Raw genomic sequence first — 25579 nt, forward strand, 5'->3', positions numbered from 1 at the left:
CTGACATTGTGATTACAATATTATTGACTCTGTTCCCTATGCTGTACTTTACATCCCTGTGACTGTTTTTAAAACTGCCCACTTGTACTTCTTAATCCCTTCACCTTTCCACCCAGTTCTCATCTCTCCCACCTCACAACCATCAGTTTGTTCTGTCTTTGTGACTATGTTTTGTTGGTTTGTTTTGTTCTTTAGATTCAGGGTATGCTTTCATGGTGTCTCAGAAGAGCCCACCTTTCTAGTGCTTGTGAGGGTAGAAGACTGACACATGCAGAAGTCTTGGCAGGGACATTCTCCTGCACAGGTGAGGTCTTGGGGCCCTCTTGCTCTATCCTAGCACGCTGGTTCTTCTCTCCACACAGTGTTCACTGGTGTGAATTGCCTAATGGACTGGCTGACTGACAGATTTTCTGGGTGAGAAATGGAGGTTCAAGGGTGTTCTCCTAGAGTGTCTTTTAGGATAGTGTTCAGGAAGGTTGTCCTTAGGGACTATCTGGTGTAGCCATGATTCATACCATAACTCCCTCTGCCCATAAGAGCCCAAGGTGTGGCCCCGGCTGAACCAGGTGGCTTTCCTTCTCCCAAATCGGAAAGTTGGGAGATGTATTTCATTCACCTGTTAGTTGAAAAGTTTAAGCCAGTGGTTGGCAAACCTTGGCTTGCGAGCCACATGCTGCTCTTTAGCCCCTTGAGTGTTCTAATACCTCTTCTTCAAAATAGACTCACCCAGGCCAAAAACTGACTTCTGTGCATGGGCCACAAAGTTTCAATCGCACTTGTACGTGTGTACCCACATGTGGTATTTTGTGGAAGAGCCATAATCAAGGGGCCAAAGAGCCACATGTGGCTCGCAAGCCGTGGTTTGCCGACCACTGGCTTAAGCTATTTAAGGTTGTGGGGTGTTTTTTTTTTTTGTTTTTTATGTGTCCCATCTCTACTATGCTTCTTTTCCTCTTCTTTCGGATTTGTTGAGTATTTTTTAATGATTCCATTTTATTTCCACTATTGGCTTATGAGCTGTATCTCTTAAAAATTTTTTGGTGGTTTCTTCCTGGTTTACAACATTTATATTTAATTTATCACAGTCTCCCTTCAAATAATCTTATATTACTTCACACATTGTGAAAGACTCCACCATACTTCCATTTCCTCCTTCTTTTTGCTATTATTGCCATACATTTTAGTTAGACATATGTTATAAACTCCAAGATACATTTTTTTTTGTTTTGTATCTTCCATTTCTCTCTTCATTGTTTTTATGCTTTTCTTTATCTTCCTCAGCCTCTGGAACATACGAATAATAGCTTTTTTAATGTTCTTGTCTACTTAATCCATCATCTCTATCACTTATGGGTCTGTTTCTACTGATTGATTTTCCTCCTAGTTACGGGTAGTATTTTCCAATTTTGAGGCAAGCTCGGCAAGTTTTGCTCGATTGCAGGCTATTGTGAATTTGACATTGTTGGGTGCTACATTTTGTTGTAAGCCTTTAAGTGGTGCTCTGGCTGTTCTGGCATGCAGTTAAGTTACTTGGAGTTGGTTTGACTCCTGCAAGGCTTGCTTCAAGCTTTGTTAGGGTGGGTCCTAAGCAGCAGTGAGTCAGGGCTAATTTAGCCCCACTTCTGTGACAATGCCCTTCTGAGGATTCTACCTGATACTTTGTGTATTAGGAGATCTTTTCACTCTTACTAACGGGAGCAGAATTCCATGAGCTCCAGGAATTGGGGAACTCCTGCTTTATATTATTGTATATCCTCCCACCCCAGATTCATGTGGCTTTTTCTCACACATGCACAGATCAGTATTCAATCAAAGATGCAACCTGGGGATGGTTGAAGCTTTTTCTCTGGCCAGAACCCCCCCACTCCCCCTCCTTCTGATATGCTGCCTCTCTAACTCTAGCCATTGTGGCTTCCAAACTCCAATCTCTCAATTCAATAAGAACACCAGGTTCTGTTTGGGTTCCCCCTCCCCACAGAGCAGCCTGGATCCTGCCTGGAGCTAGTAAAGCTGAAGCAATCATAGGACTGACTTGTTTTTTATCCATCTCTCAGGGATCACAGTCCTGTGCTGACTTTTGTCCCAGGTCTGAAGCTACTGTGTCATACTTTGTCTAGATTTTTAGTTCTTTAAGGCAAGAGAATAAATTCCTGTTACTTCATCATGGCCAGAAGCAGAAGTTATCTCAATGCAGATTTAACTATATAGCATATTTTACATCTTGATGTTTTTACTCAACAGTGGATTTTTTGTAATTTCTACATCTTATTGCATAATTTTGGTAAATATAATTTTAAACTGCGTTTACTTTCATTCATTATCAAATAGTAATCAACTGATTAACTCCTATGCTCCAGGCTCTGGATAAAGCAGTGAGCAGAACAGGTAAGATTGTCACTCTCGGGAGGTTTTACTCTGATGGACAGAAGACCAGTAAAAGATAAGAAATAAATGAGAAATCATAGAGCCATAAAACAGGGTGATATGTTGGAGAGTGACAAGGGCAGCTATTGAAGATGGGGGTTTAGGGAAGTCCTCTCTGAAGCAATACTATGAGGTCTAAGTCCTGAGGGATTTAGGAACAACCTAGTGCTGAGTGTTCTGACAGAGAGAACGTAAGTGCAAGAGCCCTAGGAAAGTAGCAAGCTTGACATGTCAGAGGAACAGAGAGGAGACCAGTTTGGTTAGAGTAGAATGAGCAAGGGGGCAGTGTAGAGTGTTACCAGTTAAACTCAGAGAGGTAGACAAGGGCCAAGACTTTGGGGCAAAGAATGCCATACAAGTACGTAATTTATTTACTTAGTTGCACTATTACACCATTGACTTACTCCTAACCCATTAAAACTTGACATTTTTGCATTTTAAAATGTTTTATAATAATGACACAAAATTTATAAAAAATGACATCCCTGTGTGTGTGTGTGTGTGTGTGTGTGTGTGTTTTCTGTACTTAGAATTATTTCAATGTGGCAGAATTCCAGGGCTGGACTTAAAAGAGTCAGCGAGTGGGTATAGAGCAGAGGCTGTTGGTGCACCTGGGATTCATTTTACAGTCAGAAGTGTCCTTCCTCAGGCGGCTGCAGGTGCTGCTGACGACTCACAGGGTGGGCCACTGGAGCCACCTCCCACACGCCTGGGAATGACACCCCTACTCTGCCTACAGCCGTGGCTGAATCTCCTCGCCTCAGTGCAGGATAAACTCTGTGGTGCCATTTACATTCCTGAGCTCCCGAACCAGGTGGGGGCCACATTTCTGCTGAAGCCACATTCCTGCTTACCTTCTCCTTCCCACTGCTGCTCCTCTCCCGCCCTTTCAGAATTCTTCTAGAACAGTGCCTCCAACAGTCTCCTGCACAAGAATGCTCACATCTGACTCTTCCTCTAGGTTAGGGGTGTCGAACTCAATCAGAGAAGGGGCCAAAATCTAAAATCCAGCCTAAATCGAGGGCCGAATGGTTTACCGAACAGTCATAAACTGACAATGTCATAAACTGACAGTGGAGTGCAGTGATGACAGCGTGGTGCGGGCCACATTGCAAGGCCTGGCGGGCTGGATTTGGCCCGCGGGCCTTGTGTTTGACACATGTGCTCTAGGTTACCCACCTATGGCCTGATATAAACCGTTCGAAGATATCTGATTTACTAAATCCTTATTTAAAAATTCTATTTTTAGAAACACTATGTCCACTGGAGATGATCTGAAATTGACCCAGTTACCTTGGAGGGTAAGGGAGTGCGTGGAGGTGGCAAGATTAAATACAGGTCCTGAGGTGAAGGCCTGATTTTAGCTGATGGCTACGAGAAGAATGAGGATTAACATTCCATTGGGCTTGGTCAGGTTAAGAACACAAATCTGTGAAGACTTAGGAAGAGCCAGCCTTAAGCTCAAATGCGAGTGGGCCATCTGAGAAAACCCAGGTGGACTTGTTGCTCATGTTCTCAGCAACCATGAGAGCCCAAAGGTCACCTTGTTGGTCCCAGGGCGCATATCTCATTTTCCTCTAAAGAAGTCTGCCATTTGATTCCAGAGGCCCTGTGGCTTTAAGATAAAAAGGCCAGAGAACAGAGACACCAGAGCCAGGGGTGGGAGCCACAGTCAAAAGGAAGAAGGGGACAAATTGAAGATGAGAGCGTGGGCTCAGATCAGGAGAGGAAACCTTAGGGTATCCTGACACTTCAATCGTGGTTCTTTCTTTCTCCTCCTCTGTGCAAGAGGAAGATAGTCAAATGAGAAAGCTAAAGATCAGCAGTGACTATCACACACACACACACACACACACACACACACACACACACACTCCTACTCTTCCCTGCTCTCCTATCTTCCCACCACCTCCCCATCCTTTGAAGAAAGGATCTTAGATAAGGGAGCCTGGGCAGTGTTTGGAAGCACCATCTAATTCAGAGTCTGGACAGATTCCAACCTGGCTTCCAAAGTAGATGGTAATATTACTGTCAAGCATTTCTGAAGAGGCTGAGATCCACAATCATTAACAAATTGAACCAAATGTCAGGAAAATGAGAGAAGACTACGTGCAGGAAGGCAGTCTTACTCTGGATTCTTGTGCTATCACTGCCTCCGTCAGAAAGAGAACAGCAATGCAAGCACATTCCTGCATATACCTCTTATGTGCTGAACACACAATCCTTCAGTCTTGAAGGAGGCATGCCCCTCGAGTTGCATTTTCAGGACTGTGGATGAGTCTCACGGAGACAGTCATTGTTAATAACTGAGTTTTGCACAGGATTTCACAGCTTCCAACATATGTTAATAAATATTAGTATTTACCTGCCACTCATCTAGAAGGCCACTAACCTTAAGCGTTTTCACAGGAGTATATTGAGGGTCAGAGCAACTTGCCTGAGATCCCATAGCCAGCAAGAGGCAATCCTTTTCCTCTGAGCCCAGGTCCTGTACAGTTCGCCCTCTGCCTGCCTGCCTTGTCCCCTTCTCTACTCACTGGAGTATTCTTGTGTCCTGACGTTCAGGGCTGAGTTCTAAGATCCTGGAAGGGGCTATGGGAGTGGGTCATCTGTAGGCTCCTGAAAGCACACATACTCTCTCTTAAGGAACTTCCTACACTTATATCCCACCCTTCTTCACTTTAGGGTACAGTTCCCAACTTCCTGGGTCTAAGAAGCATTTCTTTCTCTGCCTGATATGCTCCTCAGATGCTCCCAGCATGGCAGGCCTCTCCAGACCAATGAAAATATGGCAAGATGAGTGCCTACACCTGGGAGCAAAAGCACAGAGCCCTTGAAACCCCCAGGGCATGTGGAAAGTAAGTGGGACATCCGTGGCCAATGTGAATCTGGAGCACATTGTGTTTTCTTAGATATGTTTTTATTGATTTCAGAGAGGAAAGGAAAGGGAGAGAGAGAGAAACGTCAATGATAAGAGAGAATCATCCATTGGCTGCCTCCTGCACACCCCCTACTGGGGATCAAGCCTGCAACCTGGGCATGTGCCCTGACCAAGAACCAAACTGTGACCTCCTCCTGGTTCATAGGCCAGTGCTCAACCATTGAGCCACACTGACCGGGTGAGCACATTGTTTTATAAAATGCCCCACTGTCTCCCCTCCCCCCACCGATCCCCTGTACTCCACCTCCAGAGCTGCCTATCTAACTAATCTGGGATGATGGAATGCCATTTCTTTCTCTCATTACCCTAAATTAAAACATCATTAGGAAGGTAAATGCTCTGCTAAAACAAACAAATCCCCCTAACACATTCCAGAGACAAATTTAAATTATCGTAAGATAATCTGTGCCTTTGGATTATCCAAGTAAGTGCTGCAGGAATAACTGAGGACCGACACAGAAAGAAACTCCACTGAAGCCCAAAGCCAACTCGCAGACCAGGTGCAAAGCCTGCTGTGGGAGGGAGGCCACAGGGGGAGCATGTGGGAGAGTGTGTCATCCCGAGGCACAGAGGCTCACGGTGGTTGTCGTTTCAGCCTCTGTGAGCCGTGACTCATAGCAGAGCATGCTGCACTGTGGGGATAGACCCAGCTGCGGTTTGGATGGCTTCCCGAGGCAGAGTCACCGAACAGGCCCGGGGAGCTCGTTAATCCTCACCAGGGTGTGATTACCATTGCCAACCCAAGCCCTCACTGAGCACAGATGCCCTGCCGAGATTCCCAGGCTGGGACATGTGGGGACAAGACTGTCCAGAAGAGGATACGGAACAGCCTCTAAACTGGAGGCCCACCTCCCCTGCTCACAGGAATGGAGGCAGCTTAGTCCACAGAGGAGAGGGCTGGGGCTATGATGCGGGCACAGGGGCAAGACCAGAGGAGGTCGGATGGCTTGCCCCCAGTCCCCCAGAGAAGTCATGCCTACCATTCCTTGGCACCACAGAAGTGGGCTAAACGGCCATGCCTGTGCCTGTGGTCTGTTGGCTAACCTAAGAGGTCTCCTGAGGGTGATTAGAGCTAGAAGATTCTGCTTCTCTGGTCAGCAACATGGAGCCCTGACTGTGAAGAGCCCTGACTCTGTTTTGGAAGCAGCCAGGCAGAGATGCAAGGAAAAGAGGCGGTTCCCCTAGGAGCTGCTGCGGTAACCTAAGAACTCTGGGTCAAAGACCCGGAAGGTAAGCATTTAGGAGCAAGCCATGGAGGTGCCTGTGAACTAGAGGGCCTGTAAGTTCCTCCCATACCTATCACTCTGTGGTCCAGTGTATAGGAGGGGACTGGATAAACACATCGAGAAGATACAAATGCTAAGCAACAAGAAATACAGTGATGGAGTCAAACCTCGACTTTCTGCCTTGAGCATGATCTTTATAGGCTGTGGTCCACAGCCAGGCCCTAGGCCACTGACAGCAGGGCCAAAGACTGGACATATCCTACATAGGGTGTGGTTGTGAGAAGACAGATGATTGTCACCAAAATGTCAGAACAGATTGGAAAGGCGAAAAATCTATAAAAAGAACCCCCTTTTTGAATGAAAGCTTACCATTTGCTGCAGCATGGATGGACCTACAGGGTATTATGCTCAGTCAGTCAGAAAAAGATAAATACCATATGATTTCACTTACATGGGGAGGCTAAAGAACAAAATAATGACAAAATTGAAACAGACACATAGACAGAGTGCATGGGTGGCCGCCAGATGGGAGGTGAACTGGGGGGCTGGGAGAAAGAGATGAAGGGATTAGGAAGTACGAATTGGTAGTTACAAAACAGTCACAGGGATACCAATTATAGTGAAAGGAATAGAGTCCACAATATTGTGATAACTATGTATGCGTCAGGTGGGTACTGGAAATATCAGGGGAACACTTTATGCAAAGTATATGATTGTCTAACCACTGAAACAATACAAAATAATATTGAATGTAAACTGTAATTGAAAAATTTAAATTAAAAAAACACACAAATGCTTTTTTAACCTGAGGCTGAAACTCTGTTCCCTCCTGGGGAGAGGGATTCTGCTATCATTTCAGCGGAGAAGTGGACTTTCTGAAGGTGAGAAGTTGATTCGGGTGTTCCTTTTAGACATGTGGCTGGTGTGAGAAAGGAGCAGGTGCAGAGGATCGGGGCTGGTTTGGGGTTCCCTGCCTTGTCCACAGTGATTTAGGCAGCCCAGGTCTCTGCTTCTGTGGGCCGGAACCCTAAGAACATGTCCTCCATACAAACTCTCGGGCAGTTGCCACATAGATGGGCTGAAATGCTTCTATTACTGTTCCATAATGTTCCAAGGGGGCATTGTTTGGAAGCTAAGCCAGGCATGGGGAGAGATGTGACACTCTAAAGCTAAGCAGATTCAGGCAGGGCCAGGAAAGTTTTCCAGAAAAAGGATTTCAAATCTGCGTGGCTGAGGAAGAGGAGCTCTCTTCTGTCTCAGGCAGGGTCTACAAATGTTCCTCCGTCTACACTCCCCTCATCCACAGCAGTGTGGTGCAGCTTTTAAACGGTCAAGCAGGTGGACTGTCCTTGCCTGGATCAGAGTGAGCTCCTACTGCCCAAGGAGGCTGGGCAGCAGGTTGAAAAGCATCCTTGCTCTGTTGACAGGAAGAGCTGGATTTAAGTCCTGACTGTATCACTTATTAGCCGTGTCTTCTTGAGAAGTTGCTTGACCTCTGATCCCAGAAGATCTTCAATTATAAAATGGGGATAATTACTTCACAGGGTTGCACTGAGAATGAAGTGTGACAATAGATAGCCCTGGGCTGAAAGGAGCTCTGTTTATTTATGGGCACGCCAGAAACAGAGTGGGAGGGCAGGACCTGAGATGGGGAAAGATTAAGGAGTTAGATGAACTGATGTGCCAAATTTGGGGATTTAACTTGTGCTTTCCTCTAATAGGTGCTATCTGGGGGTGAACCAACTCAAACCCAGGACATGGGAGCCACATGGCTCATGGTAGATAGGGCTGCCCTGGGAACTCCCACTTAAGCCCAGGCTTTGTGGCTGTGCCTGGACAACACAACACTATACAACACAACACAACACAACACAATACACACAACACAAACACAGCACAAAGGCCCAGGGTGGTGCCTTGGCCCTGTGGTGTGTCTCCTTGGCATTGAGAAATGAAAAATAATTTCCAAAGGGGAAATATTACTTATGACCATGTGAACAAACTTCCAGCAGAGATTTCTTTTCACTTTTCAGTATCATTTGTGTGTCCGTGTATGTCAGGGCATAAGCGTGTCAAACAAGAAAGAAGAATCAAAAGCCATGGATTCCAGCTCCAGTTCTTATTACCTGAGAGAAACCTTGGGCAAATCCTTTAATCTTGTTGAGCCTCAATGATATCATCTATAAAATGGGAGACTAATGCCTGCCTCAAAGGGTTGTGGTTAGGATCAAATAAAGTAATAAATGTAAAAGACCTTAGTGACTGGGGGCAAAAGTGATACAATGAACATGGCAAGTGTTCATTGATCATCTGCTTGAAGCATCTCTAATTAATGGGTTGACTTCCTAGGCTCTCTAATGACATCTTGACATCTTCACCTGCCTATTCTCTGCCCATTCAATCCCTACCTCAGTCCCACCCCTCCATGAAGTCAAAAGAATTGAGACACTACTGTTCACTCCGTTGTGCCTGGTGCAGGCCAGCTGTTCCTGAAAGGTCTTTAAGGGCTCTTAGGGGAGAAGTGATTTATTGTTTTTTGCTCGTGTAAGTGTGAGGAGCCTTTCTCTGCTTGCTTTGCAAACCCTCTCAAGGCTTGTGTCGCTCTGACCTTTCCCTCAACAAGCGAAACAAAGAAAGATGAGAAAAGATTCACAGAATAAGGTGATACATGGTCTGCAAACTGTCCCACCCACAAAGCTTGCATAAATTGTCAAGGACCAGCTACACAGCGTGAAAGCCAGTTGGAGACACGACCCAATCATCTGTCTGAATGTAAGTTTGCTTTGTGTGCTCATCCTGTCTTGGCCATAAACTCTCTTGTCCTATCAATTTTGTTTTATTATTATTTTTTTAATTAAAACCATTTTCTAACTGTAGAAAATTTGGAAAATAAAGGAAATGACAAAGAAGGGAAAAAAAAAAAGAACTATCCATAATTTCTCTGCTACAAACATCTTGGATATATCGCCTTTCAGTGTTCTCATGGCCACAAAATGTGGATGATGTGTAAATAGTTTCGTTTTCACATACTGTTAGGACATGAAAAGTTCCTATAAAGATAAAATCTTCAGAAAAGCATGGATTTTCACAGCTGCATAATGTCCATTATACAGATGAATCATAAGCTATTTCACTGATTCCCTATTGTTCAACATTTAGGCTGCCTTTATTTTTTCCATTAAAAATAACAATGCTATTAATATCCTCGTAAAGAAGTGTCCAGGTCTCTGATTATTTCCTTAATATAAATTACTAGAAATAGAACTACTGGGTCAAAAGAGTCGGAACATTTTTGAAATTCTTGATATATGGTGCTAAATTGCCTTCAAGAAAATGTGTATCAATTTACTTTTCATTAAAAGTACTCACTTTACCACACTCTCACCAGTGCCACATATCATCTCTATTTTATTTTATTTATTTTGTTTTTTTAAAAAATATATTTTTATTGACTTCAGAGAGGAAGGGAGGTAGAAACATCAATAATGAGAGAGAATCATTGATTGGCTGCCCACTGCATGCCCCCCACTGGGGATCGAGCCTGCAACCTAGGCATGTGCCCTTGACCAGAATCGATCCCGAGACCCTCCAGTCTACAGGCTGACACTCTACCCACTGAGTCAAACCGTCTAAGGCTCATCTCTATTTTAATCTGTTATTTTAACAAGTGAAAAAATGGATTTACTTTATTTTTATGTTGCTGTCCAATCCTGTCATTCTAGGGTCTGCTTCCACAATGAGCCCAGAACACCATTCTCCTTGAGCACTTTGGCCCAAATGTGGGATTTGAGTCAATGGCCTTATCTATGATGACTTAGCTCTCAGGCCCCACTACTTAGCATCACGCCTCCCTCAGAGACACCCCATCCATCAAACTACTGAAATCCAACCTGGAACAAGGTTCAGACTGTTTCTCATAGGCGACACTGTTCAATCTGTGTGTAAATCAGTGGATGTAAATGGATACATGGAGAGAAGGGACTTGCCTAACTGTTCTTATCAAAGGCATCTGAACACCTTCTCCTGCTCAGACAACACACCTGGCTTTGTTGAAGTACTTGGGCTTTATTCTGTAGGCAAAGAGGGTCCAATTAAGTTTTTATGGAGTATATTAGTATACTAATTGCACTATACCAATTAATGATTAAAATTCATAATATACAAAGAGTTCCAGAAACTGATTAGAAAAGACAAACCTAGTAGAAATGGGTAAATGATATAAATGTGCAATTCATATAAGAGTAACTCTATGCCGAAACTGGTTTGGCTCAGTGGATAGAGTGTCGGGTCTGTGGACTAAAGGATCCCAGGTTCAATTCCAGTCAACTGCATGTACATTGGTTATGGGCACATCCCTGGTGGGGGGGGGGGGTGCAGGAGGCAGCTGGTCGATGTTTCTCATGGAGGTTTTTAACTCTCTATCCCTCTCCCTTCCTCTCTAAAAAAATCAATAAAATATTTTTTTTAAAAGAGAAACTTTAAATGTCCAATAAATATATTTAAAAGATGCTAATGAAAAAGTATTAATGTAATATCACTTCATTAACTTAATAATATCACTTCATAACCGTAAAAATTAATATAAATGATAACACTTACTATTGGTGAAAACAAAGAGGAAAGAGCTGTTCATACATTGCTAGCTAAAATGTGAACTTTTTTGCAATCTGGCAAAGACTATTAAATGTTAATACATTTGCCTTTAACCCAGCAATCCCACTACTAGGAATTTAGCCTAGAAATAAAAGCACCACACAAAGGATACATGTACAAAGGTGATTGTTGCTGCACTGTTTGTGGTTGGAAAAACACCGAAAACAAAGTGAAAGACTATCATTAGGGGGATGATTTAATAAATTGTAGCCACTTGTTTATATTAGTTTTCTTTTGAAAGAGAGAGGGAGAGGAAGAAAGAAGCATTGGTGTGAGAGCAAAACAGTTGCCTCCCGCATGCACTCCAACTGAGGAGCAAACTAGAAACTGGGCATGTGCCCTGACTGTGGATCAAACCCACAACCCTTCAGTGCACAGGACAATGCTCCACCCAACTAAGGCACACTGGCCAGGGAAATTATATAGCCATTTACTAGTAAAAGTATAAGTTAGATCTATACTAATTGACTTGCAGGTGTTTCTGTGAAATGTGATTAAGTGGGAATGGCTATATGCAAAGTTGTAGATGTACTATGGTCTGATTTTCAGAAAATAAAGACCTACTGATGGCAGAACAATAACCCCGAAACCGTGTGTGTGTGTGTGTGTGTGTGTGTGTGTGTGTGTGAGGGCAGGGGGAGTGTGTTTTCCCCATCCTGTCTTTCGGATAGCAGTGAGTTTTACAAAGAGTGGTGAAATTTGTTGTTTCTTGTCTTCTCCTTTTCCAATTCGAAATAAGGCTGTAGTACCCGGCATTCTGACAGTCATTTTATGACTTTGGGGACATCACAGGGTAAAAGATTGCAAAGCAGACAGTTTGAAGGAAGCTGCCCTCCTGATGACTTTGTGGAGCCCTGGACTCCGAACATACCAGATGATTTAACTTCTGTTATTGGGTCATTATTATAAGAAGCCAAACATGATGAATGATTATGTGAGCATGAAGAAAAGATAAGAAAGTACATATACCAAGTTCTTTGCATTGATTATCTGGGGTAGGATGGGGTGTTGAGTGTAGAGAAAGAGAGGGAAGGTACAGAAAAAATATTTAAATAAAATGTGCCTTGTATTCAAAACATAATAGCTTTCTGATTTTATCCCATTTGTTTTTAATTAATTATATTAATTCTTTTTAGGCCCTCTTTGTTCCTCCTTAAAATTATTCCTCCCTTAGTGTCATCCTGTGGCATCTGAATCCCAATGAGGGAACAAGGTTTAGATCCTTTTCTTACATGATTGGTCAACATAAAAAAGTGCCTGAAAGGATGATGATCAAAAAGTTAATGGAGAGCCCTGGCTGGCCAGTTAGCTCAGTTAGTTAGAGCATTGTCTGGATGCAACCAGGTTGCAAGTTTGATTCCTAGTCATGGCACATGTAAGAATCAACCAAAAAATGCATGAATGGGTGGAACAACAAATCTCTCTCTCTCTCTCTCTCTCTCTCTTCTTTTCTCTCTATAAAATCAATTTTAAAAAGTTAATAGAGGAATGGGGGTATATCAGTATAATGAGATTTCAAGTAATAACCTATTTCTTTCTTTATATCCATATGATTGCTCTTAAATTGATCTTGGGTTATTTATATAATCAGGAAAAAGACAACAAAGATATTTGTACTTTTCAAAAAATGGAGTGTGGCAAGATTGGAGGGAAGATCAATTAGGAGGGCATTTTAATCATCTAGGTAAGAAATGGTGAGGGGTTGAATACAAGTAATGACAATGGAGATGAGATGTAGAAATATTTAAAAAATAATAAGGAGGTAGAATCAATAAGACATAGTGAATAAGGGGAAGAGGAGGAGAAGGCAAGGTGCTATCCCCGAGATGAGGAACACAGAAGGAAGACATCTGTTAACTGGAGGACATGAAGCATCTTCAAAATACTGATGTGTTGGCTCCCTTCTAAATCAGAAACTCTAGGCTCATATTGCAGGTGATTCTGAGGTGCAGCCAGGGCGGAAAAACACTGGTGAAGACCCCAGTGTGGGGCTGAGGACCAGAAAGTGTGTAACTAAGAAAACATGGTGAGAGAAGGAATAGCAAAGCTAAGGTGAATATGTCCTGCAAATCAATACAGGAGAAAGTTTCTGGAACTTAGCTCTGTGTTTCATGTGCAAGTGGGTGCTCAATAAATATTTATGGACTAAAGGACAGACGGGAGGAAGGAAGGAACTAAATGGTGCTAAAAATTACTAAGGAGTCAAAAAAGAGAAAGGCTCTAAAGTGTCCTCTAGATTTAACATCAGAGGTTACCTTTAATTTGACCCTTGTGGGGTAGAGCCAAGGAGAAGGGGAAAAGTGCAGTGGGTGGACAAATGCATGGGAAATGACAAATCATTATACCAAAAACCTTGATTATGCCATAGAAATCACTTTTCTAAAATGTACTTTGTGATAGTAAAAAATGCTCACTCTTATATGATTCTGATCACAGTATAAATTAGAGGCAGAAAGCTGATTTAAGAGCTTGTGTTCTAGAACCAGACTTCCTGGTACTGAATCTAGACTCTGCCACTAAGTCAATGTGCAACTGTGGGTAAGTCCCTCACTGTGTCACGGTGAGCCTGGCACACAGAAGCACTCAAACACATGTCCGCTATTAAATGCCAGACATAGATATATCCACATGGATATATACACCCCAAAATGAGTGGTGAGATTATAAAGTTCTTAAGTAAAAATATTCTGTAATGAGCATGTACTACTTTTATAATTAGAGAAACATGTAAAATGATTTAATATATATATATATATATATATATATATATATATATATATATATATATATTATTTTAGAGAGGAAGGGAGAGGGAGAGATAGAAACATCAATGGTGAGAGAGAGTCATTGATCAGTTGCCTTCTGAACACTCCACACTGGAGATCTATCGGGCCCTGTGTCCTGACTGGGAATGAAACAGTGACCTCCTGGTTCATAGGTCGACACTCAACCACTGAGCCATGCTGGTTGGGTTATAAAATGATTTTTAACATGAAAATAAGCTTTGGTGTTAAAGGAAAGACAAAAAACAAAAAACAAAAAACAACAACTAAAGGGTATAGCATTAATGTTTCTAGTGCCTGGGAGGGGACAGACATGTGCCCATGATGGGACAGGCATGTGCCCGTTCATGGCTTTTGGGAAAGAGGTTGAGGGTGAGAACGGAGGCCACAATGTTTCTGAGGGGGAGAAGGGAAGGGAGCATGAGTGCGGTCTGAGGAATTAGCCTTGGACACGGCATGTCTTCCTGTGATTGGGGAGGAAAGGTGGTGAGTAGGTGTAAATGCAATAATTTGTAGGTGCGGAGACAGGTAGAGGAAGTTCACAGCTGAAAGTCCTGACATCTATTACTGAAGCCAGCAATGTCTTCTGAGCGGGGAGATTTTGAATAGCCACCATAGGGAATGGAAGAGGAAACTGACACACAGAGACATTGCCAGTGGCAATGAGCACCTGGCTGTGGATGGGACTCTGCTGTGGTCTTGACCTATGTCACCTCCAGTGTAGCAGATGTATCCACTGTTCTGCCACACAGTCTGGCGCCCTCGTGGTTTATTCTGGAATCTTGACTGCGTTGCTTTCCACATGAATTCCACTCCTTCTCTCTCTTACTGACAGAAATCCTACTCAATTGGTAAGGCCTAACTCAGGTTTGTTTATTCACTTATTTAGGTATTATAACTCAGCAGTCTCCAGTTGGTCTCTCAGAACCCCATGACTTCTGGGTTCAGACACTAGCAAAAGCTCCATCTATGCTGTTTCTCTTTGATACCTGCGCTGTTTGATCATGAGTCATTTCAGGACAGCGGCTTGCCTTGAAGGCTGACTTCCTGATGATTTTTGATTGGGGGCCAGTATTATATTCAGTCTGTGTATGAGTGTACATGTGCTTCCTTTACTTCTGTTATTAGGGATTTAATTTACTGGAGGGGAAGCACCTGTAATCCCTGTTTGGAAAAATGTCCATTTAATGACAATTCTCCCGGATGTGACCCACTCGACAGTAAAAGTTCCAATGGAACCAGGCCTCACTACAGAGCAGTTCATGTGTAGATATAATCAGACGTTTGGCTGGCTAGTTGGAAATGACTGGGTTCTCCAGAGAGCTTAGCTTCCACCATGCCCATTCTCTGACTTTATCAAGATCGCCAGTGCTTCCACTGCTCCATTTAAAAAAAAACAACACACACACACACAAATTCAGCACACCTCTTGGCATATTTTTCTTCTACATCCTTCCTGAAACACATGGCATATCCTCTAGCATTCTTAACATCCAAGATCCCTGATTTCCCCATCCTATTTTCTTATAGATCACTAACCTTGGATCAATGCAGCCATCTCTTCTGCTTCTATGTCAGGACTACTGAGCCCCCTTCATCAGGGTCTAAGTCTTGACCAAAAGAGATTAGAGGGGCTGAAGAAGAAGGATTTAGCCCTGATGTCACGGGTGGTAATAAGTGGGACTGCAGGACCGAGGACTGGTCTCAGTGTAGCCAGAACATTGGTCATATACAGGAGGAGCAAATATGTAATTGAGCAAGTATGTAATATAATGAAGATAATTAAAGCCATTTTTCTCACTATTAGTGAAGGAAGTTACAAATATAGAAAGGAGACAGCTAAAATAAACCCTGTGATGTTAGATTGCAAGTGGAGGTATTGGTGAAAACTCATGGTTTTCAATAGATAGATATGGAACTACATACAGATGTGCATGTGGGTATATATGCATATAGAGGTGAACAAAAGTATGTTTACAGTTGTTCATAAGGAAAACAACACAATCATTAATAATACAAGAACAAACTGTTTTTTCATACAACACTGTAAACCTACTTTTGCATATATATATATATATATATATATATATATATATATATCTTTATCCTAGCTTTGTTCACTGAAGCACAAAGACCTAGAAGCAGTGAATGACACCCCAGTAGCAATGAGCACACTGGTTATTCAGATCTTGGCTTATGAATATCACCTTCCACTAACATGAATCAAGGCTCCTTGGAGAAATTATTTCAGAGCAAGGATAGGAAAGTATAAGATGAGCATAGAGCCTGTTACCAAAAGCAACAAAGTACTCAAAGAATGATGGAGACATACCAAAAGGACACAAGAGATAACTTGAAGAGATTCCTACTGGCCAAATGTGGGACAATTTGAAGATAAAAAAAAATGATAGTAATAAATTAAAAGTCTTTGAACAAAATTAAATTCCATGAGTCCCTACAATTGACTTTAAAATTTAACAATCTGTGGAACTTATAACATATGTAGAAATAATTAAGTGTATTACAACAATAACACAAAAGCCAGAAAGGGGATAAATATATTATTGTATATTTCTCAACTTATACCTAAAATGATATGATATAATAACATTATTTCAAGGTAAACCTGTGATAAGTTATGAATGCAAATAATTTCCAGAGCAAGCATAAAATTATCAAACAAAAATGAATAGATGAAATGCCAATAGAGAAAATAAAATGAAACACTAAAAAATTTTTTTTCTTAGTGCAAAAGAAAGCAAGAAAGGAGGTAAAAAGGAACAGAGAATAGAAGGGCTAAATTGAAAATAAGTAGTGAGTTTTAAATACAGCTGTATCAATAATTATTATACTAAATATAAATGGTTTAAACACTACAATTAAAAGGGAAGCTAGATAAATTGGATGATGTAGGAAGGTCTCACTATGACGGTAACAACTGAGCAGATATTTGAAAGAAAGGAGGGAGAAAGACATGCAGATAATTAGGGTCAGAGTGATCTAGAGAAAGGCACGAGCATGTGCAAGACCAAAGCTGACCATTTTAGAAAAGAGAATTGAATTAGCAGACTCTGCTCTGAAGTGAGGCTGCTTGGATTCTCAATGACTGAAATTTCCAAGAATATGATTACTTCAGATTCTCAACTATGCTTTTTCTGAGCATATTTGTTCACTATATTATACCACAAGTCCCATTTGGAGAAACTGCCCAGTCTAACCTTCAAAGTTTATGGTGATAAACTTTTGAGTCATAGAATTAGGGATTGGAAGATATTTTAAAGGTCATCCTGCTCCAACCTCATACCCATGGCAAGATGACAAGATGAGTTGAAGTTACATCCAATGGAAAGGATTTCACACCTCCTCGGGCCAACTTTTCAACTGACGGGAGGCTAAATCTATAAGGAAATGTTTTCTTCTGTGGGGGAACAAACCTGCCTCACAGTAGCTGAATTTTTTCGGCATCTAAGCAACCCCGAGGTCTTACTATATCCAATGGATGAGACACAGAGTGCAAGAGTTGCAATTTGACCGTAAGTTTCTTAGCTTTCATCACCTTCACGGGACTTGTCGAATGGTTTAGGTTTCACAACTTAAACCCTTGGCCTTCACTAAACCTTCTCAATATCTTCTGTCAAGAGGCTTCCTGGACTTTTGAAGGGAAAGTAAACCAAATGGGCGTTTGTTTTCCATCAGTGAAAGCAAAGTGCTTGCAGAGGCCAGCTGGTCTATTTTTGTCTGTGGGTCATGGGTGGCTGCCAAGAATGAGCAGAGGTGTTTGTCTGTGGTAAAGACCAGTGACAGGGGCTGGTGGAGGTGGTTACTGATGCAGGAGACGGAAGGTTCGAGAAAAGGATTTAGAACCAGGAAGTCTTACTGATATGATCCCAGCTCTACCTTCAAGCTCAGACCTCTCATTCTCCTTCTCACGTGCATTCTCAGATCTGTGGCCTCAGGACTGAGAAGGGATTAATTCCTTTCCTAACAGGAAGTAGATAACAAGCCCTTGGTTGGGCCATGTCTAGTAATAGTCTTGTCTTACTCTGACTGTTAGTACCCTGAGTTCAAAGTGTCCCTTCCCCCACCCTCACTGCTTTAGCTGGATGCAAAAGAGGGCTGGAGTTGGAGGACATAATCATCTGAGGTAGCACAAAACATCAAAGAAATTAAGTTCATCCAAGGATATGGGGACGGGCTCATATTCAAAGACTGAATGTAGTGCGGAGAAGGACCAATTCCACAGGCCCCAAAGCCTTGGGATCTCAGTCATGAATTGGGGTTAAATGAAAGCAGTTTGAGAATAAGCCAAGGCAGGGTCCTGGGTTATTTTAACATTTGCACTTTCTTTAAGGGCCCATCTGTATTCAATACACGAATGAGTGGGAATTCAGGATAACGATTTTAAAAACAAAGATTTTAAAATATAGGTTAAAATACAGATTTCTGGGCCTTGCTCTTAGAAATTCTGATTCTGTAAATCTGGGGGGAGAGAGTGGGGCAGGGCAGGGCGGGGTGGGAGGGTGGGGGAACTCAGAAGCTGTCTTTTGCAAACTTCCCAGATGACTCTGGACTTGATTACCTTCCTGCCCAGTCTTAGAAGCTGTCAGGGCTGCTCTGGGGAGTAACTGAGCTTATATTAAAGAGTGCTTAACATAGCACCTGGTGGCCAGTGGTCATTCAATAAAAGTCACTTGTTCTTATTATCTCTGGTTAAAATCATATGATGTGCCTGAATTGTATGACTCACTGGGCCGTGCAATTATAATCCCTGAAGACAGTGGATTTAGTTCAACCTCCTACCACCACTAATCCCTGGACTCTCCTCCTCCTCCAGGCAACTTCCTGTTTGGCCCCACTGGGTTGCCACTTGTTGCTAGTCTGACTTTCCTGGGTTTTCTTTCTATGCTTTTGGCAAGATCCGGAGCAGGTGTAATCCCTTTGTTTGTTTAGAAATGCTCTCGGCTGGTTGAGAGGAGTTGGGCCTCCTACTCAGTGTACGGTGGTTTGTTTCCATTCCTCTGTGGTTGTGTTTATGATTGTGGTACAGCTACTTGCAACTGAGATTTAGTTTCTTTGGAGACGAGGGTGCTCTGTAGACACAGTGTGAAATTTCTTGGAGGGTCCCCAGAATGTAATACAATATGCTTCTACTGGGTCTAGAACTACCCAGAGTGGATAGGTCTTCCCTCTGTTATAACTAGAACTAGGGTAAATGCAGGATTCATTACTTCATTCATTTATTCAGTTAATGCTTAGGAGCACTTTTAACGTGCTAAACATTATACTAACACTGGGAAGAAAAAGAAGGCCCTACCATACCAGCCTAAATCCTCTTGGTCCCTTCCCAGTCCTTCGATTACAATGCTGCCAAGTGGGTGATGAGTTACATTTGTGGTATCTGTGCTGTGTCCTTCCATGACACTTATTTAAAGCAAAAAGGTAGATCCATTTGGCCGGATAAGTAGAACGACCAGATCTATCCAAATCAGGATACTTTTGAGAGTGGAAAGGGATTCTACTGACAATTATACAAGTTATAAGGTATAAGCCAGAACTGTCTGAGGCAAATGGGGACATGACTATATCAGCGATTTTCAACCAGTGTGCTGTAAGAAATTTTAAAACATGCAAAGTCTGACTATGTAGCCAGGGCACTGACCTCTTTTCCTTTAGGTCGTCAAATTAAAAAATGACAACAGCCAATACAATAATAGCCATCTGGTGTGAATGAGTCAAAATTATACATAATTTTTTTGTCAGATTGGCAATATATATATATATATTTGGCGTGCCACAGAATTTTAATAATTAGCTTATGTCTACCATCAGATGAAAAAGTTTTGTTTTGTTTTTTTGTTTTTTTTAAATATATTTTATTGATTTTACACAGAGAGGAATTGAGAGGGACAGAGTTAGAAATGTCGATGAGACAGAAACATCGACCAGTTGCCTCTCGCACACCCCCCACTGGGGTTGTGCCCGCAACCAAGGTACATGCCCTTGACCGGAATCGAACCTGGGACCTTTCAGTCCGCAGACCGACGCTCTATCCACTGAGCCACACCGGTCCCGGCCAGATGAAAAAGTTTTAAAAAAAATCGCTGGATTATATTGATAAAGAATGGTCTCCAAGGAAGATTTTTTTTTAGGTGAAAAGAACAAGATGTTAACGATATGTCTACCATGATTCCATTGGTATGTGTGTGTGTATATTTAAATACATTCTCATAATTACGTAGGTATGCTTTTAAAAAAAAACTATATAAGAAGTTGATTGGTCATGCAAGGAAAGAGAATAAGTTCACACTAGATACTTATATTAATTTTATATTCTATACTACATACTTAAATTACTTTTATAATAAAAACCCAGAGTTGACCAATTATCTATGTTACTTTCATAATACAAGTGCAAATTCAAATAAAGTCATGGAACGCCAAACACATTTGACTTAGGAGTTTGTTCCAGGTCTTCTGGTTCTTAGGTCAGCTCCCTCACCAGTTTCTTCCCTCTCAGCCCCGGCCTCATGTCCTCACACACTCAACAGTTGCAACAGGAGGTGATGGGAAAACAAAATATAGTAAATAAACAAATGCATCAATATTACATAGGATAAAAGTCCCTCCAGGTTTCCAATGGGGACAATTATAAAAGTAGAGTGTCACTTTTCCAGAGAATGGCCTCTTTAAAGCTGCAAACTCTCTACTCAGAGTAGATTGGAGGGAATAGGTGCCCGTTGGTAGAAAACAGTATTCCTCTATGTTCCAAAACCTACTGCAGGACAGTAAATCATTCCTCCCACTCCTTTTTGCTTCTGCACTGGGAAAGGTGCACATTTTAAAGCTTTCCTCCTCTAGATGATAAGTTCCTTCCAAGAAGGGAAGGGTTGAATTTTAGGTCAGTCGTCCACCCACTTCCTGAGTAAAGGTCACTTCCTCAGTCCTTACTGTGGACCCCGCCTGGGAGCAAGGACTGTTCTTTAGCTTGGCAGATTGGTCAAATGGCCCTAGAGGGGTCAAGTTTGTCTGAAGAACTATCAATTTCCATGGATTTTTGTCACCCTGGAAATTCTCTTTCCGGGAAAAGGAAGGACCAAAACAACTAGTTCAAAAGATTGAGAGGATGTAGGTAATTTTCTTCCCTGAACAACTTTTTAATAAAAAGAATCCCTGTCAGCCCTATCCGGTTTGGCTCATCAGCATCGGCCTGCAGACTGAAGGGTCCTGGGTTCAATTCTGGTCAAGGGCACATGCCTGGGTTGTGGGCTTGATCCCCAGTAGGGGGCATGCAGGAGGCAGCTGATGAACGATTCTCAACATTGATGTTTCTATCTCTCTCTCCCTCTCCCTTCCTCTAAAATCAATAAAAAATATACATATATTTTTAAAAAATTGACATGAGACAGATTAACAAGAGAAAATAATCACATTTAATTCCATACATTATGTACATATGGGGACTGCCACATACATAAGAGTCAGAGAGTCACATATATGAGATGTTTAGGACAGAGTTAAAATGAGGTATGTATGGCATGCTGAGCAGAAGGTGAAGTATGGTGCCTTGGGGTTTCGGAGAGGAGGAAAGTCATTGTACTTAGGTAAGAAGGGCAAATGTTCAGTAATTAGAAGTTTGCCTTGCCATATAGATAGATCATAAAGATTATTTCTGATAACCTCTGATCATGAGCAAGAGTAAGGCCCCTAATTTAAATTCTTCTAGGTAGTTAAAGGGGAGGAAGAGGGTGCAAAAGTTTCTCTTGAGCCCAGAGACTCAAGTTGCCTTAGTTTAAAATAATCTGCATTCCACGGAGGCACATCTTGGGGTGACTCATTCTAAACCCCTACACAGGGGTACCCTTCTAGTCCTATCTCTTTCATAAAGGTTTTCCTAAGCACTGATAATATGCAAAAAAATATTCTAGATTAAAAAACTTTAAAAACAATGTGCAAAGGACTATTACTATCATTGGTAATAAAACCATCCACTTCAGCTGTGGGCACATTCAAGCTTCAGGCTTAGCCCAATGGCAGCCTGTGGTAGACCCGCTGTATTCTCCAGGCTGATTTTCCAAACTGTGGCCAGAGTTCAGCAGGGGAGTACTGATGGTCTGGGAGGCAAGGAGCTCTCCAGCCCAGGGCGAAAGCTAAGCCAGCCAGAACCAGCCTGATGGCTGGCTGCAGTTTGCACATCAAATAGCAAGCTGTTTAGCCTCAAATACAAAGAATTCTAAGAGGAAATAATTTCTTCCTGCTGCTTACTTGATACCACCGAAACAACTCTTAGTTACTCTCAGAGTAAGGCAAGGTCTCGGGACAGGACCTGGACATGCTTTCAACCAGCAGTTCTGACCAGGGCATTCTTTTTCTTTTCTTCTTTTCTTTTCTTTTAAAATACTTTTATTGATTTCTTACAGAGAGGAAGAGAGAGGGATAGAGTTAGAAACATCGGTGAGAGAGAATCATCGATCAGCTGCCTCTTGCACACCCCCTACTGGGGATGTGCCCACAACCAAGATACATGCCCTTGACCAGAATCAAACCTGGGACCTTTCAGTCCGCAGGCTGATGCTCTACCCACTGAGCCAAACCGGTTTCGGCTGACCAGGGAATTCTGGCCATCACTGCCCCAGACCCAGGGGTTCCCATTTCCAGCTGTGTTAGTAGAAAGGGAATCTGGGTTTGAGTCAGAAAATCATAAAATGTTAAGAGGTAGAAGGAATCAAGGGGAAATCCAACACCCTGTGATAAGGTAAATGAGGCCAAAGAGATTTCAGAAGTGGTTCCCAAATGCCAATCCTGATATGTCAGTCTTTGGGGAAAAAATGAAGACAGTAAGGGCAAAGCAGTGAGTTAAAAAAAAAAAAAATTATTTAATTTAAAAAACATGCCCTTTATTCTGACATTATGGTCTTTCCTTGTTTTTAATGTTAAAATGTCATTTCTTTTATGAAATTATGTTGATAGTAGATGGTAGGTGATTTTTAATGCCCTTGAAAAGGAAGTAGTTGAAATTCCAATGCTTAGATATCACAGGGTTAGGTTACTCACCAATGTCCCTGTACATCTAGTCAGGGGAGGAGCTGAATGTGAATTTCTCTGAGTCATTATTCTTCTAAATCACAGAGACATTTCTCTGGGGAAAATGACTTTACATCCTGAGCTTCAGACTTTGCATCTGTAAAATGAAGGCTAATAAAATCTGCCTTGTGTCACAAAGTAACCATAAGGCTAAAATGAGATAATAAAGAACTATGAGAAGTAAAGTATTTGTTCTTGATATTCCAGCTGTGTGGATTATTTGTTTTGCAGACTATATGTTTTTAAATGTTTTCACTGACTTCAGAAGGAGGAAAGGAGAGGAAGAGAGAAATAGAAACATCAATGATAAGAGAGAATCATTGATCGGCTGACTCCTGCATGGCCCCTACTGGAGGTAGAGCCTGCAACCCAGGCATGTGCCCTGACACAGAATCAAACTGTGACCTTCTGGTTCAACAACTGAACCACACCAGCCGGGCCAGCCTGTTTCCTAGGGCTGCAGGAACAAAGTACCACAAACTAGTGTCTTAGAACAACATAAATCCATTCTTTCACGTTTCTGGAGGCTAGATGTCTGGAATCAAGGTGTGGCATGGTCATGCCCCCCACCCCCCACACACCCCAAGCCTCTAGGTAGGAGATGATCTGTCCTTGCCTATTCCAACTTCCGGTGGTTCCAGGCTTCCTTGGCTCCTGCAGTATAACAACTCTCTCTCTGCTTCTGTTTTCCCAAGGCTGTTTTCACTCTGTCTCTCCACACGACTTTCTTTTCAGAAGAAAACCAGTCATAATGGATTCGGGGCCCACCCTGCTCCAGTGTTACACCATCCTAACATGGTATCACCTCCAGAGACCCTATTTCCAAACAGTCACGCTCCGAAGTACTGAGGATTAGGAGTTCAATGTATCTTGTTTGAGGAACACAATTCAGCCCATAACAGACACCAACTAGGTAAATTTTAAGTTGCATTTTAAGTAGCACCAGCTGCCCTGACTTTATGGAAAGCAGACGTCACTCTTCCAGCCCTTCCAATGAAAAACCCTGTGACGGGAGAAACAAAGGGAAGTAGAGAGATGTTCTGGGAGGAAAATCAAAGCAGCTGGTTAATCAACAAATGGAATCTTGGCTCCCGAGAGGAGGAGCACCTAGAGCGGCAGTGACCAAAGCTTGAAAGCAAATTCCAGGCTGCAGCTCACTCCTTGGAGAGCTCTTAGCTGGAGTGTGGCTCCCCCGAGCAGTCTGCTCTGCCGGGGGAAGGTGAAGGAACCACAGCTTCCTCAGTCAACACAGTTGGGCCTGAGCAATATTTACTCATGGAGGGCCTGAGCTGCTCTGCTTTGTCCAAAGCATGGACACATCTTGGCAGGAGCACTGCTATGCAGTCAGGCCTTCCCAGGCCCTGGAGCCAGATGAATCAACACCAGAACTCAGCCCTTTCCTCCTATGGTTATATGGATATATGGATATGTGGGTATATATTCATAATGGAAAGTATATTCACCTTGTCAATGGCTCCCTCATATCCAGCTTCAATATCTGGACAGCTTGCTTCACACCTCAGGATAAAAATGTGGAGGAGCAGGCACAAACAGGGTAATGAGAAGTGGAGGCCTGGAGGAATTACCTGGACCACTTATCCAAACAATAGCTCAGGGCTTGACAGTATCGCTTATCAACAAAAACTGTTTTTTGCTAAGGATCCCCCCAAAACACATTTTTCTCTGGGACCAGAATATTCACAGTTTTGAGCACAAAACATTTCATTGAACCTAGCACTCACCTACCTTCTCCTCCATCCAGAAAAGTTGTACCAATTTTACTGAATCTAGGGAAGCATTACTGAGTCAGTAGACCCACCTGGGAGTTGGCAAACTTTCTGCAAAGAGCCAGGTAGTACATATTTTAGACTTGCAGGTCTTTGTGGCAACTATTTTATTCTGCTGTTATATTGATAGTACAAAAGCAGCCATGGATAATATGTAAACAAGTGGGTATGGCTATTATAGAAAACGTTATTCACAAAAACAGAGGGCCGGATTTGGTCTGTGGGTTGTAGTTTGCTGAACCCCAGACTAACCTATCTTTCATTTGCTGACCATATCCTGTTTCTTCTTATGTCATATGCACAGTGTTAAGGGCATTATCAGACCTTGTGATATTTAAGTGTTCCAGTTTTTATCTCTTGTTTCTTCAATGACCTCAAAGGCCCTGTTTTCTTCTGTATCCTCTATGAGTGCTAAGCTAGGCATACTTATGCTATTTACCTAAACTTGCATTTTTGGGGCCTTAAAATCAACGGGAGGAGGGCTCTAGTTAAATTCACTAAAATCTACCCATTTGTATTTGGTGTTAAGTCACCTTTCCTTCCAGGCCTCTGCTTCCCTCATGTCTTGCCTACAAGGCCCATTCCACAAAGCTTTGCTGGCTGTTAACTACAGTCACCACTCATCAGTCAACAAGTATTTACTGAGCACCTGCCAAGATACTCTAGAGTCTAGACTATGCTGGT

General features: G+C 42.3%; 1 protein-coding gene across 1 annotated transcript in view; it reads left to right on the top strand.

Moving 5' to 3' along the window:
- Positions 1-855: 855 nt before the first annotated feature.
- The window catches only part of LPGAT1 (lysophosphatidylglycerol acyltransferase 1), a 246955-nt gene continuing 222231 nt past the window's right edge, over positions 856-25579 (top strand). Inside the window, exon 1 of the mRNA XM_084865561.1 lies at positions 856-860. The gene's annotated coding sequence lies outside the window, so the exon portion shown is untranslated. The remainder of the gene's footprint in view (positions 861-25579) is intronic.

The sequence above is a fragment of the Pipistrellus hanaki genome, assembly GCF_964339955.1.
Source record: "Pipistrellus hanaki genome assembly, chromosome: 18".
NCBI classification, from domain to species: Eukaryota; Metazoa; Chordata; class Mammalia; order Chiroptera; family Vespertilionidae; genus Pipistrellus; species Pipistrellus hanaki.